Source organism: Carica papaya, chromosome 8 (assembly GCF_054855325.1).
Source record: "Carica papaya isolate Zhongbai chromosome 8, ASM5485532v1, whole genome shotgun sequence".
Lineage (NCBI taxonomy): Eukaryota > Viridiplantae > Streptophyta > Magnoliopsida > Brassicales > Caricaceae > Carica > Carica papaya.
Window position 1 is genome coordinate 17,258,964 of NC_142316.1, and position 12,364 is coordinate 17,271,327.

Genomic DNA, 12,364 nt, shown 5'->3' on the forward strand with positions numbered 1-12,364 from the left:
AAACAAATGATGGGAGGGGGGGAGGGAAGAAGGAGTGTATGTATTTTCAGCACGAAATTAAACAGGTGCGGTCACACCAGCACTAATGCACCGGATCCCATCAGAACTCCGCAGTTAAGTGTGCTTTGGCGAAAGTAGTACAATGATGGGTTACCTCCTGGGAAGTTCTCGTGTTGCACCCATTTTTTTTTTTCAGATTTGCCATTCGACGTTACGCACGACTTTAATTATGGTCCGCAGATTTATTCGCAAATGCGAGTCACAGCGCCGTGGCATTTTACTTGATATTTGAACGAGAACGAGAGGTGCAGTGCGCACACACAAGGAAACAAATGACGGGAAGGGGAAGAAAGGAGAAGGAGTTTATGTATTTGCAACGCAAAATTAAACAGGTGCGATCATACCAGCACTAATGCACCGGATCCCATTAGAACTCCGCAGTTAAGTGTGCTTGGGTCCGAGTAGTACTCGGATGGGTGACCTCTTGGGAAGTCCTCGTATCGCAACAATTTTTTTTCAGATGAGTCATTCGACGTTACGAGCGACTGGAACTATGGTCCGCTAGTTTATATGCAAATGTGAGTCAAGAATCAGGGGCATTTTAATCGATATTAGAACGAGAAGGAGAGGTGCAGTGTGAACGCACAAGGAAACAAATGGTGGGAGGGGGGGAGGGAAGAAGGAGTGTATGTATTTGCAGCGCGAAATTAAACAAGTGCGATCATACCAGCACAAATGCACCGGATCCCATCAAAACTCCGCAGTTAAGTGTGCTTTGGCGAAAGTATTATAATGATGGGTTACCTCGTGGGAAGTTCTCGTGTTGCACCCATTTTCTTTTTTTCAGATGTGCTGTTCAACGTTATGCGCGACTTTAATTATGGTCCGCAGATTTAATCACAAATGTGAGTCACGGTGTCGTGGCATTTTACTTGATATTTGAATGAGAACGAGAGGTGCAGTGTGCACGCACAATGAAACAAATAACGGGTGGGGGAAGAAAGGAGAAGGAGTTTATGTATTTGCAGCGCAAAATTAAACAGGTGCGATCATACCAGCACTAATGCACCGGATCCCATCAGAACTCCGTAGTTAAGTGTGCTTGGGCGAGAGTAGTACTCGGATGGGTGACCTCTTGGGGAGTCCTCGTGTCGCACTAATTTTTTTTTCAGACGGGTCGTTCGACGTTACGCGCGACTGGAACTAGGGTCCACTGGTTTATACGCAAATGTGAGTCAAGAAGCATGGGCATTTTAATCGATATTAGAACGAGAATGAGAGATGCAGAGTGCACGCACAAGGAAACAAATGACGGGAGGGAGGATGGAGGGAGAAAAAGTGTATGTATTTGCAGCGCAGAATGAAACATGAGCAATCATACCAGCACCAATGCAACGGATTCTATCAGAACTCTGCAAGTTAAGGGTGCTTGGGCGAGAGTAGCACTAGGATGGGTGACCTCCTGCGAACTCCTTATATTTCACCCATTTTCTTAGGAAGTCCTCGTGTTCCACCCATTTTTTTGTAGATGATTTTTTCGACGATACGCGCGACTGGAACTATGGTCCTCAGGTTTATTCGCAAATGTGAGTCACGGCACCGTAGCATTTTACTTTATATTGAAACGAGCACGGGAGGTGCAGTGCGCACGCACAAGGAAACAAATGACGGGAGGGGGAAGAAAGGAGAAGGAGTTTATGTATTTGCAGAGCGGAATTAAACGGGTGCGATCATACCAGCACTAATGCACCGGATCCCGTCAGAACTCCGCAGTTAAGTGTGCTTTGGCGAGAGTAGTACTCGGATTGGTGAACTCTTGGGAAGTCCTCGTGTCGCACCAATTTTTTTTCGGACTGGTCTTTCGACGTTACGCGTGACTGGAACTAGGGTCCGCTGGTTTATACGCAAATGTGAGTTAAGAAGCAGGGGTATTTTAATCGATATTAGAACAAGAAGGAGACGTGCAGTGTGAACGCACAAGGGAACAATTGATGGGAGGGGGAGGGAAGGAGAAGGAGTGTATGTATTTTCAGCAAGAAATGAAACAGGTGCGATCATACCAGCCCTAATGCAACGGATTCTATCAGAACTCCGTAGGTAAGGGTGCTTGGGCGAGAGTAGTACTAGCATGGGTTACCTCCTGCGAAGTCCTTATATTTCACCCATTTTCTTGTGAAGTCCTTGTGTTGTACCCATTTTTTTGCAGATGATTCTTTCGACGTTACGCGCGACTTGAATTATGGTCCTCAGGTTTATTCGCAAATGTGAGTCACGGCGCCGTGGCATTTTACTTGATATTAGAACGAGAACGAGAGGTACAGTGCGCACGCACAAGGAAACAAATGACGGGAGGGGGAAGAAAGGGGAATGAGTTTATGTAATTATAGCGCAAAATTAAACGGGTGCGATCATACCAGCACTATTGCACCGGTTCCCATCAGAACTCCGCAGCTAAGTGTGCTTGGGCGAGAGTAGTACTCTGATGGGTGACCTCTTGGGAAGTCCTCGTGTCGCACTAATTTTTTTTTCAGACGGGTCGTTCGACGTTACGCGCGACTGGAACTAGGGTCCACTGGTTTATACGCAAATGTGAGTCAAGAAGCAGGGGTATTTTAATCGATATTAGAACGAGAAGGAGAGATGCAGAGTGCACGCACAAGGAAACAAATGACGGGAGGGGGGATGGAGGGAGAAAAAGTGTATGTATTTAATGTGCAGAATGAAACATGAGCAATCATACCAGCACCAATGCAACAGATTCTATCAGAACTCCGCAAGTTAAGGGTGCTTGGGCGAGAGTAGCACTAGGATGGGTGACCTCTTGCGAAGTCCTTGTATTTCACGCATTTTCTTAGGAAGTCCTCGTGTTCCACCCATTTTTTTGCAGATGATTCTTTCGACGTTACGCGCGACTTGTATTATGGTCCTCAGGTTTATTCGCAAATGTGAGTCACGGCGCCGTAGCATTTTACTTGATATTAGAACGAGCACGGGAGGTGCAGTGCGCACGCACAAGGAAACAAATAGAGGGAGGGGGAAGAAAGGAGAATGAGTTTATGTATTTGCAGCGCGAAATTATACAGGCGCGATCATAACAGCTCTTATGCACCAGATCCCATCAGAACTCCGCAGTTAAGTGCTCTTGGGCGAGATTAGTACTCGGATGGGTGACCTCCTAGGAAGTCCTCGTGTCGCACCAATTTTTTTTTAAACGGGTCGTTCGACGTTACGCACTTCTGGAACTAGGGTCCGCTGGTTTATACGCAAATGTGAGTCAAGAAGCAGGGGCATTTTAATCGATATTAGAACGAGAATGAGAGGTGAAGTGTGAACGCACAAGGAAACAAATTACGGGAGGGGGAAGAAAGGAGAAGGAGTGTATCTATTTGCAGCGCGAAATTAAACAGGTGTGATCATACCAGCACTAAAGCCCCGAATCCCATCAAAACTCCGCAGTTAAGTGTGCTTGGGCGAGGGTAGTCCTCGGATGGGTGACCACCTGGGAAGCCCTCGTGTTGCACCTATTTTTTTTCGGATGGGTTTTTCGACGTTACGCGCGAATGGAATTATAATCCGCTGGTTCATTTGCAAAGGTGAGTCACGGTGCCGGGGCATATTACTTGATATTAGAACGAGAAAGAGAGATGCAGATTGCACGCACAAGGAAACAAATGACGGGAGGGGGGATGGAAGGAGAAAGTGTGTATGTATTCGCAGTGCAGAATGAAACATGAGGGATCATACCAGCACTAATGCAACGGATTCTATCAGAACTCCGCAGTTAAGGGTGCTTGGGCGAGAAAAGTACTCGGATGGGTGACCTCCTTCGAAGTCCTTATATTTCACCCAATTTCTTGGGAGGTCCTCCTGTTGCACCCATCCTTTTGCAGATGACTCTTTCGACGTTACGCGCGACTTGATTTATGGTCCGCAGGTTTATTTACAAATTTGAGTCACGGCGCCGTGGCATTTTACTTGATATTATAACGAGCACAGGAGGTGCAGTGCGAATGCACAAGAAAACAAATGACGGGAGGGGGAAGAAAGGAGAAGGAGTTTATGTATTTGCAGCGCGGAATTAAAAGGGTGCGATCATACCAGCACTAATGCACTGGATCCCATCAGAACTCCGCAGTTAAGTGTGCTTGGGCGAGAGTAGTACTCGGGTGGGTGACCTCCTGGGAAGTCCTTGTGTCGCACAAATTTATTTTCAGACGGGTCGTTCGACGTTACACGCGACTTGAACTAGGGTCCGCTGGTTTATACGCAAATGTGAATCAAGAAGCAGGGGCATTTTAATCGATATTAGAACGAGATGGAGAGGTGCAGTGTGAACGCACAAGGAAACAATTGATGGGAGGGGGAGGGAAGGAGAAGGAGTGTATGTATTTTCAGCACGAAATGAAACAGGTGCGATCATACCAGCACTAATGCAACGGATTCTATCAGAACTCCGTAGGTAAGGGTGCTTGGGCGAGAGTAGTACTAGCATGGGTTACCTCCTGCGAAGTCCTTATATTTCACCAATTTTCTTGCGAAGTCCTCGTGTTGCACCCATTTTCTTTTTTTCAGATGTGCCGTTCGACGTTACGCGCGACTTTAATTATAGTCCGCAGATTTATTCGCAAATGTGAGTCACGGCGCCGTGGCATTTTACTTGATATTTGAACGAGAACGAGAGGTGCAGTGCGCACGGACAAAAAAACAAATGACGGGAGGGGGAAAAAAGGGGAATGAGTTTATGTATTTGTAGCGCAAAATTAAACAGTTGCGATCATACCAGCATTAATGCATCGGATCCCATCAGAACTCCGCAGTGAAGTGTGCTTGGGCGAGATTAGTACTCGGATGGGTGACCTCCTGGGAAATCCTCGTGTCGCACCAATTTTTTTTCAGACGGGTCGTTCGACGTTGCGCGCGTCTGGAACTAGGGTCCGCTGGTTTATACGCAAATGTGAGTCAAGAAGCAGGGGCATTTTAATCGATATTAGAACGAGAATGAGAGGTGAAGTGTGAACGCACAAAGAAACAAATGACGGGAGGGGGAAGAAAGGAGAAGGAGTGAATGTATTTGCAGCGCGAAATTAAACAGGTGCGATCATACCAGCACTAAAGCTCCGGATCCCATCAGAACTCCGCAGTTAAGTGTGCTTGGGCGAGAGTAGTACTCGGATGGGTGACCACTTGGGAAGCCCTCGTGTTGCACCTATATTTTTTCTGATGGGTTGTTCGACGTTGCGCGCGAATGGAATTATAGACCGCTGGTTCATTTGCAAAGGTGAGTCACGGTGCCGGGGCATATTACTTGATATTAGAACGAGAAATAGAGATGCCGAGTGCACGCACAAGGAAACAAATGACGGGAGGGGGGATGGAAGGAGAAAGAGTGTATGTATCTGTAGTGCAGAATGAAACATGAGGGATCATACCAGCACTAATGCAACGGATTCTATCAGAACTCCGCAGTTAAGGGTGTTTGGGAGAGAAAAGTACTCAGATGCGTGACCTCCTGCGAAGTCCTTATATTTCACCCATCTTCTTGGGAGGTCCTCGTGTTGCACTCATCTTTCTGCAGATGATTCTTTCGACGTTACGCGCGACTTGATTTATGGTCCGCAGGTTTATTCGCAAATGTGAGTCACGGCGCCGTGGCATCTTACTTGATATTAGAACGAGTACGGGAGGTGCAGTGCGCACGCACAAGGAAACAAATGACGGGAGGAGGAAGAAAAGATTAGGAGTGTATGTATTTGAAGCGCAAAATTAAACAAGTGGCATCATACCAGCACTAATGCACTGGATCCCATCAGAACTCTGCAGTTAAGTGTGCTTGGGTGAGAGTAGTACTCGGATGGGTGACCTCTTGAGAAGTCCTCGTATCGCAATAATTTTTTTTCAGATAGGTCGTTCGACGTTACGCGCGACTGGAACTATGGTCCGCTGGTTTATACGCAAATGTGAGTCAAGAATCAGGGGCATTTTAATCGATATTAGAACGAGAAGGAGAGGTGCAATGTGGACGCAAAAGGAAACAAATGATGGGAGGGCGGGAAGGAAGAAGGATTGTATGTATTTTCAGCACGAAATTAAACAGGTGCGGTCACACCAGCACAAATGCAACGTATCCCATCATAACTCCGCAGTTAAGTGTGCTTTGGCGAAAGTAGTACAATGATGGGTTACCTCCTGGGAAGTTCTCGTGTTGCACCCATTTTTTTTTTTTAGATGTGCCGTTCGACGTTACGCGCGACTCTAATTATGGTCCGCAGATTTATTCGCAAATGTGAGTCACGGCGCCGTGGCATTTTTCTTGATACCTGAACAAGAACGAGAGGTTCAGTGCGCACGCACAAGGAAACAAATGACGGGAGGGGGAAGAAAGGAAAAGGAGTTTATGTATTTGCAGCGCGAAGTTAAACATGTGTGATCATGCCAGCACTAATGCACCGGATCCCGTCAGAACTCCGCAGTTAAGTGTGCTTGGGCGAAATTAGTACTCGGATGTGTTACCCCCTGGGAAGTCCTCTTGTCGCACTAATTTTTTTTTTAGAAGGGTCGTTCGACGTTACGCGCGACTGGAACCTGGGTTCACTGGTTTATACGCAAATGTGTGTCAAGAAGCATGGGCATTTTAATCGATATTAGAACGAGAATGAGAGATGCAGAGTGCACGCACAAGGAAACAAATGACGGGAGGGGGGATGGAGGGAGAAAAAGTGTATGTATTTGCAGCGCAGAATGAAACATGAGCAATCATACCAGCACCAATGCAACGGATTCTATCAGAACTCCGAGAGTTAAGGGTGCTTGGGCGAGAGTAGCACTAGGATGGGTGACCTCCTGCGAAGTCCTTATATTTCACCCATTTTCTTAGGAAGTCCTCGTGTTGCTCCCATTTTTTTGCAGATGATTCTTTCGACGATACGCGCGACTGGAACTATGGTCCTCAGGTTTATTCGCAAATGTGAGTCACGGCACCGTAGCATTTTACTTGATATTAGAACGAGCACGGTAGGTGCAGTGCGCACGCACAAGGAAACAAATGACGGCAGGGGGAAGAAAGGAGAAGGAGTTTATGTATTTGCAGCGCGAAATTAAACAGGTGCGATCATACCAGCACTAATACACCGGATGCCATCAGAACTCCGCAGTTAAGTGTGCTTGTGCGAGAGTAGTACTCAGATGGGTGACCTCTTGGGAAGTCCTCGTATCGCACCAATTTTTTTTCAGACGGGTCGTTCGACGCTACGCGCGACTGGAATTAAGGTCCGCTGGTTTATACGCAAATGTGAGTCAAGAAGCAGGGGCATTTTAATCGATATTAGAACGAGAAGGAGAGGTGCAGTGTGAACGCACAAGGGAACAATTGATGGGAGGGGGAGGGAAGGAGGAGTGTATGTATTTTCAGCACGAAATGAAACAGGTGCGATCATGCCAGCACTAATGCAACGGATTCTATCAGAACTCCGTAGGTAAGGGTGCTTGGGCGAGAGTAGTACTAGCATGGGTTACCTCCTGCGAAGTCCTTATATTTTACCCATTTTCTTGTGAAGTCCTCGTGTTGCACCCATTTTTTTGAAGATGATTCTTTCGACATTACGCGCAACTTGAATTATGGTCCTCAGGCTTATTCGCAAATGTAAGTCACAGCGCTGTAGCATTTTACTTGATATTAGAACGAGAACGGGAGGTGCAGTGCGCACGCACAAGGAAAAAAATGACGGGAGGGGGAAGAAAGGAAAATGAGTTTATGTATTTGCAGCACGAAATTAAACAGGTTCGATCATACCAGCACTAATGCACCGGATCCCATCAGAACTCCGCAGTGAAGTGTGCTCGGGCGAGATTAGTACTCGGATGGGTGACCTCCTAGGAAGTCCTCGTGTCGCACCAATTTTTTTTTAAACGGGTCGTTCGACGTTACCCGCGTCTGGAACTAGGGTCCGCTGGTTTATACGCAAATGTGAGTCAAGAAGCAGGGGCATTTTAATCGATATTAGAACAAGAATGAGAGGTGAAGTGTGAACGCACAAGGAAACAAATGATGGGAGGGGGGGAGGGAAGAAGGAGTGTATGTATTTTCAGCACGAAATTAAACAGGTGCGGTCACACCAGCACAAATGCACCGGATCCCATCAGAACTCCGCAGTTAAGTGTGCTTTGGCGAAAGTAGTATAATGATGGGTTACCTCCTGGGATGTTCTCGTGTTGCACCCATTTTCTTTTTTTCAGATGTGCCGTTCAACGTTGCGCGCGACTTTAATTATGGTCCGCAGATTTATTCGTAAATGTGAGTCACGGCACCGTGGCATTTTACTTGATATTTGAACGAGAACGAGAGGTGCAGTGCGCACGCACAAGGAAACAAATGACGGGAGGGGGAAGAAAGGAGAAGGAGTTTATGTATTTGCAGCTTGAAATTAAACAGGTGCGATCATACCAGCACTAATGCACCGGATCCCATCAGAATTCCGCAGTTAAGTGTGCTTGGGCGAGAGTAGTACTCGGATGGGTGACCTCCAGCGAAGTCCTTATATTTCACCCATTTTCTTAGGAAGTCCTCGTGTTGCACCCATTTTTTTGCAGATTATTCTTTTGACGATACGCGCGACTTGAATTATGGTCCTCAGATTTATTCGCAAATGTGAGTCACGGCACCGTAGCATTTTACTTGATATTAGAACGAGCACGGTTGGTGCAGTGCGCATGCACAAGAAAACAAATGACGGGAGGGGGAAGAAAGGAGAAGGAGTTTATGTATTTGCAACGCGAAATTAAACGGGTGCGATCATACCAGCACTAATGCACCGGATCCCATCAGAACTCCGCAGTTAAGTGTGCTTGGGCGCGAGTAGTACTCGGATGGGTGATCTCCTGGGAAGTCCTCGTGTCGCACCAATTTTTTTTCAGACGGGTCGTTCAACGTTACGCGCGACTGGAACTTGGGTCCGCTGGTTTATACGCAAATGTGAGTCAAGAAGGAGGGGCATTTTTAATCGATATTAGAACGAGAAGGAGAGATGCAGTGTGAACGCATAAGGAAACAATTGATGGGAGGGGGAGGGAACGAGAAGGAGTGTATGTATTTTCAGCACGAAATGAAACAGGTGCGATCATACCAGCACTAATGCAACGGATTCTATCAGAACTCCGTAGGTAAGGGTGCTTGGGCGAGAGTAGTACTAGCATGGGTTACCTCATGCGAAGTCCTTATATTTCACCCATTTTCTTGTGAAGTCCTCGTGTTGCACCCATTTTTTTGCAGATGATTCTTTCGACGTTACGCGCGACTTGTATTATGGTCCTCAGGTTTGTTCGCAAATGTGAGTCATGGCGCTGTAGCATTTTACTTGATATTAGAACGAGAACGGGAGGTGCAGTGCGCACGCACAAGGAAACAAATGATGTGAGGGGGAAGAAAGGGGAATGAGTTTATGTATTTGCAGCGCAAAATTAAACAGGTGCGATCATACCAGCACTAATGCACCGAATCCCATCAGAACTCCGCTGTTAAGGGTGCTTGGGCGAGACTAGTACTCGGATGGGTGACCTCCTGGGAAGTCCTCGTGTCGCACAAATTAAACAGGTGCGATCTTACCAGCACTAAAGCCCCGGATCCCATCAGAACTACGCAGTTAAATTTGCTTGGGCGAGAATAGTACTCGGATGGGTGACCAATTGGGAAGCCCTCGTGTTGCACCTATTTTTTTTTGGATGGGTTGTTCGACGTTACGCGCGAATGGAATTATTAACCGCTGGTTCATTTGCAAAGGTGAGTCACGGTGCGGGGGCATATTACTTGATATTAGAATGAGAAAGAGAGATGCAGAGTGCACACACAAGGAAACAAATGACGGGAGAAGGGATGGAAGGAGAAAGAGTGTATGTATTTGCAGTGCAGAATGAAACATGAGGGATCATACTAGCACTAATGCAACAGATTCTATCAGAACTCCGCAGTTAAGGGTGCTTGGGCGAGAGTAGAACTCGGATGGTTGACCACTTCGGAAGTCCTCGTGTTGCACCCATTTTCTTGGGAGGTCCTCGTGTTGCACCCATCTTTTTACAGATGATTCTTTCCACGTTACGCGCGACTTGATTTTTGGTCCGCAGGTTTATTCGCGCGTAACGTCGAACGGCACATATGAAAAAAAGAAAATGGGTGCAACATGAGAACTTCCTAGGAGGTAACCCATCATTGTACTACTTTCGCCAAAGCACACTTAACTGCGGAGTTCTGATGGGATCCGGTGCATTTGTGCTGGTGTGACCGCACCTGTTTAATTTCGTGCTGAAAATACATACACTCCTTGTTCCCTCCCCCCCTCCAATCATTTGTTTCCTTGTGCGTTCACACTGCATCTCTCATTCTCGTTTTAATATCGATTAAAATGCCCCTGATTCTTGACTCACATTTGCATATAAACCAACGGACCATAGTTCCAGTCGCGCGTAACGTCGAACGACCCATCTGAAAAAAAATTGTTGCGATACGAGGACTTCCCAAGAGGTCACCCATCCGAGTACTACTCTCGCCCAAACACGCTTAACTGCAGAGTTCTGATGGGATCCAGTGCCTTAGTGCTGGTATGATGCCACTTGTTTAATTTTGCGCTTCAAATACATACACTCCTTCTTTTTTCTTCCTTCTCCCGTCGTTTGTTTCCTTGTGCGTTCACTCTGCACCTCCCGTACTCGTTCTAATATCAAGTAAAATGCCACGGTGCCGTGACTCACATTTGCGAATAAACCTGCGGACCATAAATCAAGTCGCGCGTAACGTCGAAAGAATCATCTGCAAAAAGATGGGTGCAACACGACGACCTCCCAAGAAAATGCGTGAAATATAAGGACTTCGCAGGTGGTCACCCATCCGAGTACTTTTCTCGCCCAAGCACCCTTAACTGCGGAGTTCTGATAGAATCCGTTGCATTAGTGCTGGGATGGTCCCTCATGTTTCATTGTGCACTGCAAATACATACACTCTTTCTCCTCCCATCCCCCCTCCCGTCATTTGTTTCCTTGTGCGTGCACTCTGCATCTCTCTTTCTCGTTCTAATATCAAGTAATATGCCCCGGCACCGTGACTCACCTTTGCAAATGAACCAGCGGTTTATAATTCCATTCGCGCGTAACGTCGAACAACCCATCCGAAAAAAAATAGGTGGAACACGAGGGCTTCCCAGGTGGTCACCCATCTGAGTACTACTCTCGCCCAAGCACACTTAACTGCGGAGTTCTGATGGGATCCGGGGCTTTAGTGCTGGTATGATCGCACCTCTTTAATTTCGCGCTACATACACTCCTCCTTTCTTCCCCCTCCCGTCATTTGTTTCCTTGTGCGTTCACACTTCACCTCTCATTCTCGTTCTAATATCGATTAAAATGCCCTTGCTTCTTGACTCACATTTGCGTATAAACCAGCGGACCCTAGTTCCAGACGCGCGTAACGTCGAACGACCAGTCTGAAAAAAAATTGGTGCGACACGAGGACTTCCCAGGAGGTCAACCATCCGAATACTAATCTCGCCCAAGCACACTTAACTGCGGAGTTCTGATGGGATCCAGGGCTTTAGTGCTGGTATGATCGCGCCTGTTTAGTTTCGCGCTGCAAATTCATACACTCCTTCTCTTTTCTTTCCCCTCCCGTCATTTGTTTCCTTGTGCGTGCGGGCTGCACCTCCGGTTCACGTTCTAATATCAAGTAAAATGCTACAGCGCCGTGACTCACATTTGCGAATAAACCTGAGGACCATAATTCAAGTCGTGCGTAACGTTGAAAGAATCATCTGCAAAAAAATGGGTGCAACAAAAGGACTTCACAAGAAAATGGGTGAAATATAAGGACTTCGCTGGAGGTAACCCATGCTATTACTACTCTCGCACAAGCACGCTTACCTACGGAGTTCTGATAGAATCCGTTGCATTAGTGCTGGTATGATCGCACCTGTTTCATTCTGCGCTGCAAATACAAACAATTTTTATCCTTCCCTCCCCCTCCCATCAATTGTTTCCTTGTGCGTTCACACTGCACCTCTCCTTCTCGTTCTAATATCGATTAAAATGCCCCTGCTTCTTGACTCACATTTGCGTATAAACCAGCGGACCCTAGTTCCAGTCGCGCGTAACGTCGAACGACCCGTCTGAAAAAAAATTGGTGCGACACGAGGACTTCCCAAGAGGTCACCCATCCGAGTACTACTCTCGCCCAAGCACACTTAACTGCGGAGTTCTGACGGGATCCGGTGCATTAGTGCTGGTATGATCGCACCCGTTTAATTCTGCGCTGCAAATACATAAACTCCTTCTCCTTTCTTCCCCCTCCCGTCATTTGTTTCCTTGTGCGTGCGCATTGCACCTCCCG

General features: G+C 47.0%; 4 non-coding genes and 21 pseudogenes across 4 annotated transcripts; 20 read left to right on the top strand and 5 right to left on the bottom strand.

Moving 5' to 3' along the window:
• The first annotated feature begins 63 nt into the window (after nt 1–63).
• LOC148245242 (5S ribosomal RNA) lies at nt 64–182 on the top strand (annotated as a pseudogene).
• Nucleotides 183–390: 208 nt separating this feature from the next.
• LOC148245243 (5S ribosomal RNA) lies at nt 391–509 on the top strand (annotated as a pseudogene).
• A 204-nt stretch (nt 510–713) lies between these two features.
• On the top strand, nt 714–832 carry LOC148245244 (5S ribosomal RNA; annotated as a pseudogene).
• A 209-nt stretch (nt 833–1,041) lies between these two features.
• Nucleotides 1,042–1,160, top strand: LOC148245245 (5S ribosomal RNA). The gene has a single exon (XR_015814968.1). It is a non-coding gene; the product is annotated as a 5S ribosomal RNA (ribosomal RNA).
• Nucleotides 1,161–1,722: 562 nt separating this feature from the next.
• Nucleotides 1,723–1,841, top strand: LOC148245246 (5S ribosomal RNA; annotated as a pseudogene).
• A 559-nt stretch (nt 1,842–2,400) lies between these two features.
• On the top strand, nt 2,401–2,519 carry LOC148245247 (5S ribosomal RNA; annotated as a pseudogene).
• A 562-nt stretch (nt 2,520–3,081) lies between these two features.
• LOC148245248 (5S ribosomal RNA) lies at nt 3,082–3,200 on the top strand (annotated as a pseudogene).
• A 205-nt stretch (nt 3,201–3,405) lies between these two features.
• On the top strand, nt 3,406–3,524 carry LOC148245249 (5S ribosomal RNA; annotated as a pseudogene).
• Nucleotides 3,525–4,084: 560 nt separating this feature from the next.
• LOC148245250 (5S ribosomal RNA) lies at nt 4,085–4,203 on the top strand (annotated as a pseudogene).
• A 563-nt stretch (nt 4,204–4,766) lies between these two features.
• Nucleotides 4,767–4,885, top strand: LOC148245251 (5S ribosomal RNA; annotated as a pseudogene).
• A 205-nt stretch (nt 4,886–5,090) lies between these two features.
• Nucleotides 5,091–5,209, top strand: LOC148245252 (5S ribosomal RNA). The gene has a single exon (XR_015814582.1). It is a non-coding gene; the product is annotated as a 5S ribosomal RNA (ribosomal RNA).
• A 561-nt stretch (nt 5,210–5,770) lies between these two features.
• LOC148245253 (5S ribosomal RNA) lies at nt 5,771–5,888 on the top strand (annotated as a pseudogene).
• Nucleotides 5,889–6,419: 531 nt separating this feature from the next.
• LOC148245254 (5S ribosomal RNA) lies at nt 6,420–6,538 on the top strand (annotated as a pseudogene).
• Nucleotides 6,539–7,100: 562 nt separating this feature from the next.
• On the top strand, nt 7,101–7,219 carry LOC148245255 (5S ribosomal RNA; annotated as a pseudogene).
• A 556-nt stretch (nt 7,220–7,775) lies between these two features.
• LOC148245256 (5S ribosomal RNA) lies at nt 7,776–7,894 on the top strand (annotated as a pseudogene).
• Nucleotides 7,895–8,098: 204 nt separating this feature from the next.
• Nucleotides 8,099–8,217, top strand: LOC148245257 (5S ribosomal RNA; annotated as a pseudogene).
• A 209-nt stretch (nt 8,218–8,426) lies between these two features.
• On the top strand, nt 8,427–8,545 carry LOC148245258 (5S ribosomal RNA; annotated as a pseudogene).
• A 235-nt stretch (nt 8,546–8,780) lies between these two features.
• Nucleotides 8,781–8,899, top strand: LOC148245259 (5S ribosomal RNA). Its single transcript, XR_015814472.1, has one exon. It is a non-coding gene; the product is annotated as a 5S ribosomal RNA (ribosomal RNA).
• Nucleotides 8,900–9,459: 560 nt separating this feature from the next.
• Nucleotides 9,460–9,578, top strand: LOC148245260 (5S ribosomal RNA; annotated as a pseudogene).
• A 6-nt stretch (nt 9,579–9,584) lies between these two features.
• Nucleotides 9,585–9,703, top strand: LOC148245261 (5S ribosomal RNA; annotated as a pseudogene).
• Nucleotides 9,704–10,159: 456 nt separating this feature from the next.
• On the bottom strand, nt 10,160–10,278 carry LOC148245262 (5S ribosomal RNA; annotated as a pseudogene).
• Nucleotides 10,279–10,482: 204 nt separating this feature from the next.
• Nucleotides 10,483–10,600, bottom strand: LOC148245263 (5S ribosomal RNA; annotated as a pseudogene).
• Nucleotides 10,601–11,161: 561 nt separating this feature from the next.
• LOC148245264 (5S ribosomal RNA) lies at nt 11,162–11,280 on the bottom strand (annotated as a pseudogene).
• Nucleotides 11,281–11,476: 196 nt separating this feature from the next.
• LOC148245265 (5S ribosomal RNA) lies at nt 11,477–11,595 on the bottom strand (annotated as a pseudogene).
• A 559-nt stretch (nt 11,596–12,154) lies between these two features.
• Nucleotides 12,155–12,273, bottom strand: LOC148245266 (5S ribosomal RNA). The gene has a single exon (XR_015815803.1). It is a non-coding gene; the product is annotated as a 5S ribosomal RNA (ribosomal RNA).
• Nucleotides 12,274–12,364: the final 91 nt, after the last annotated feature.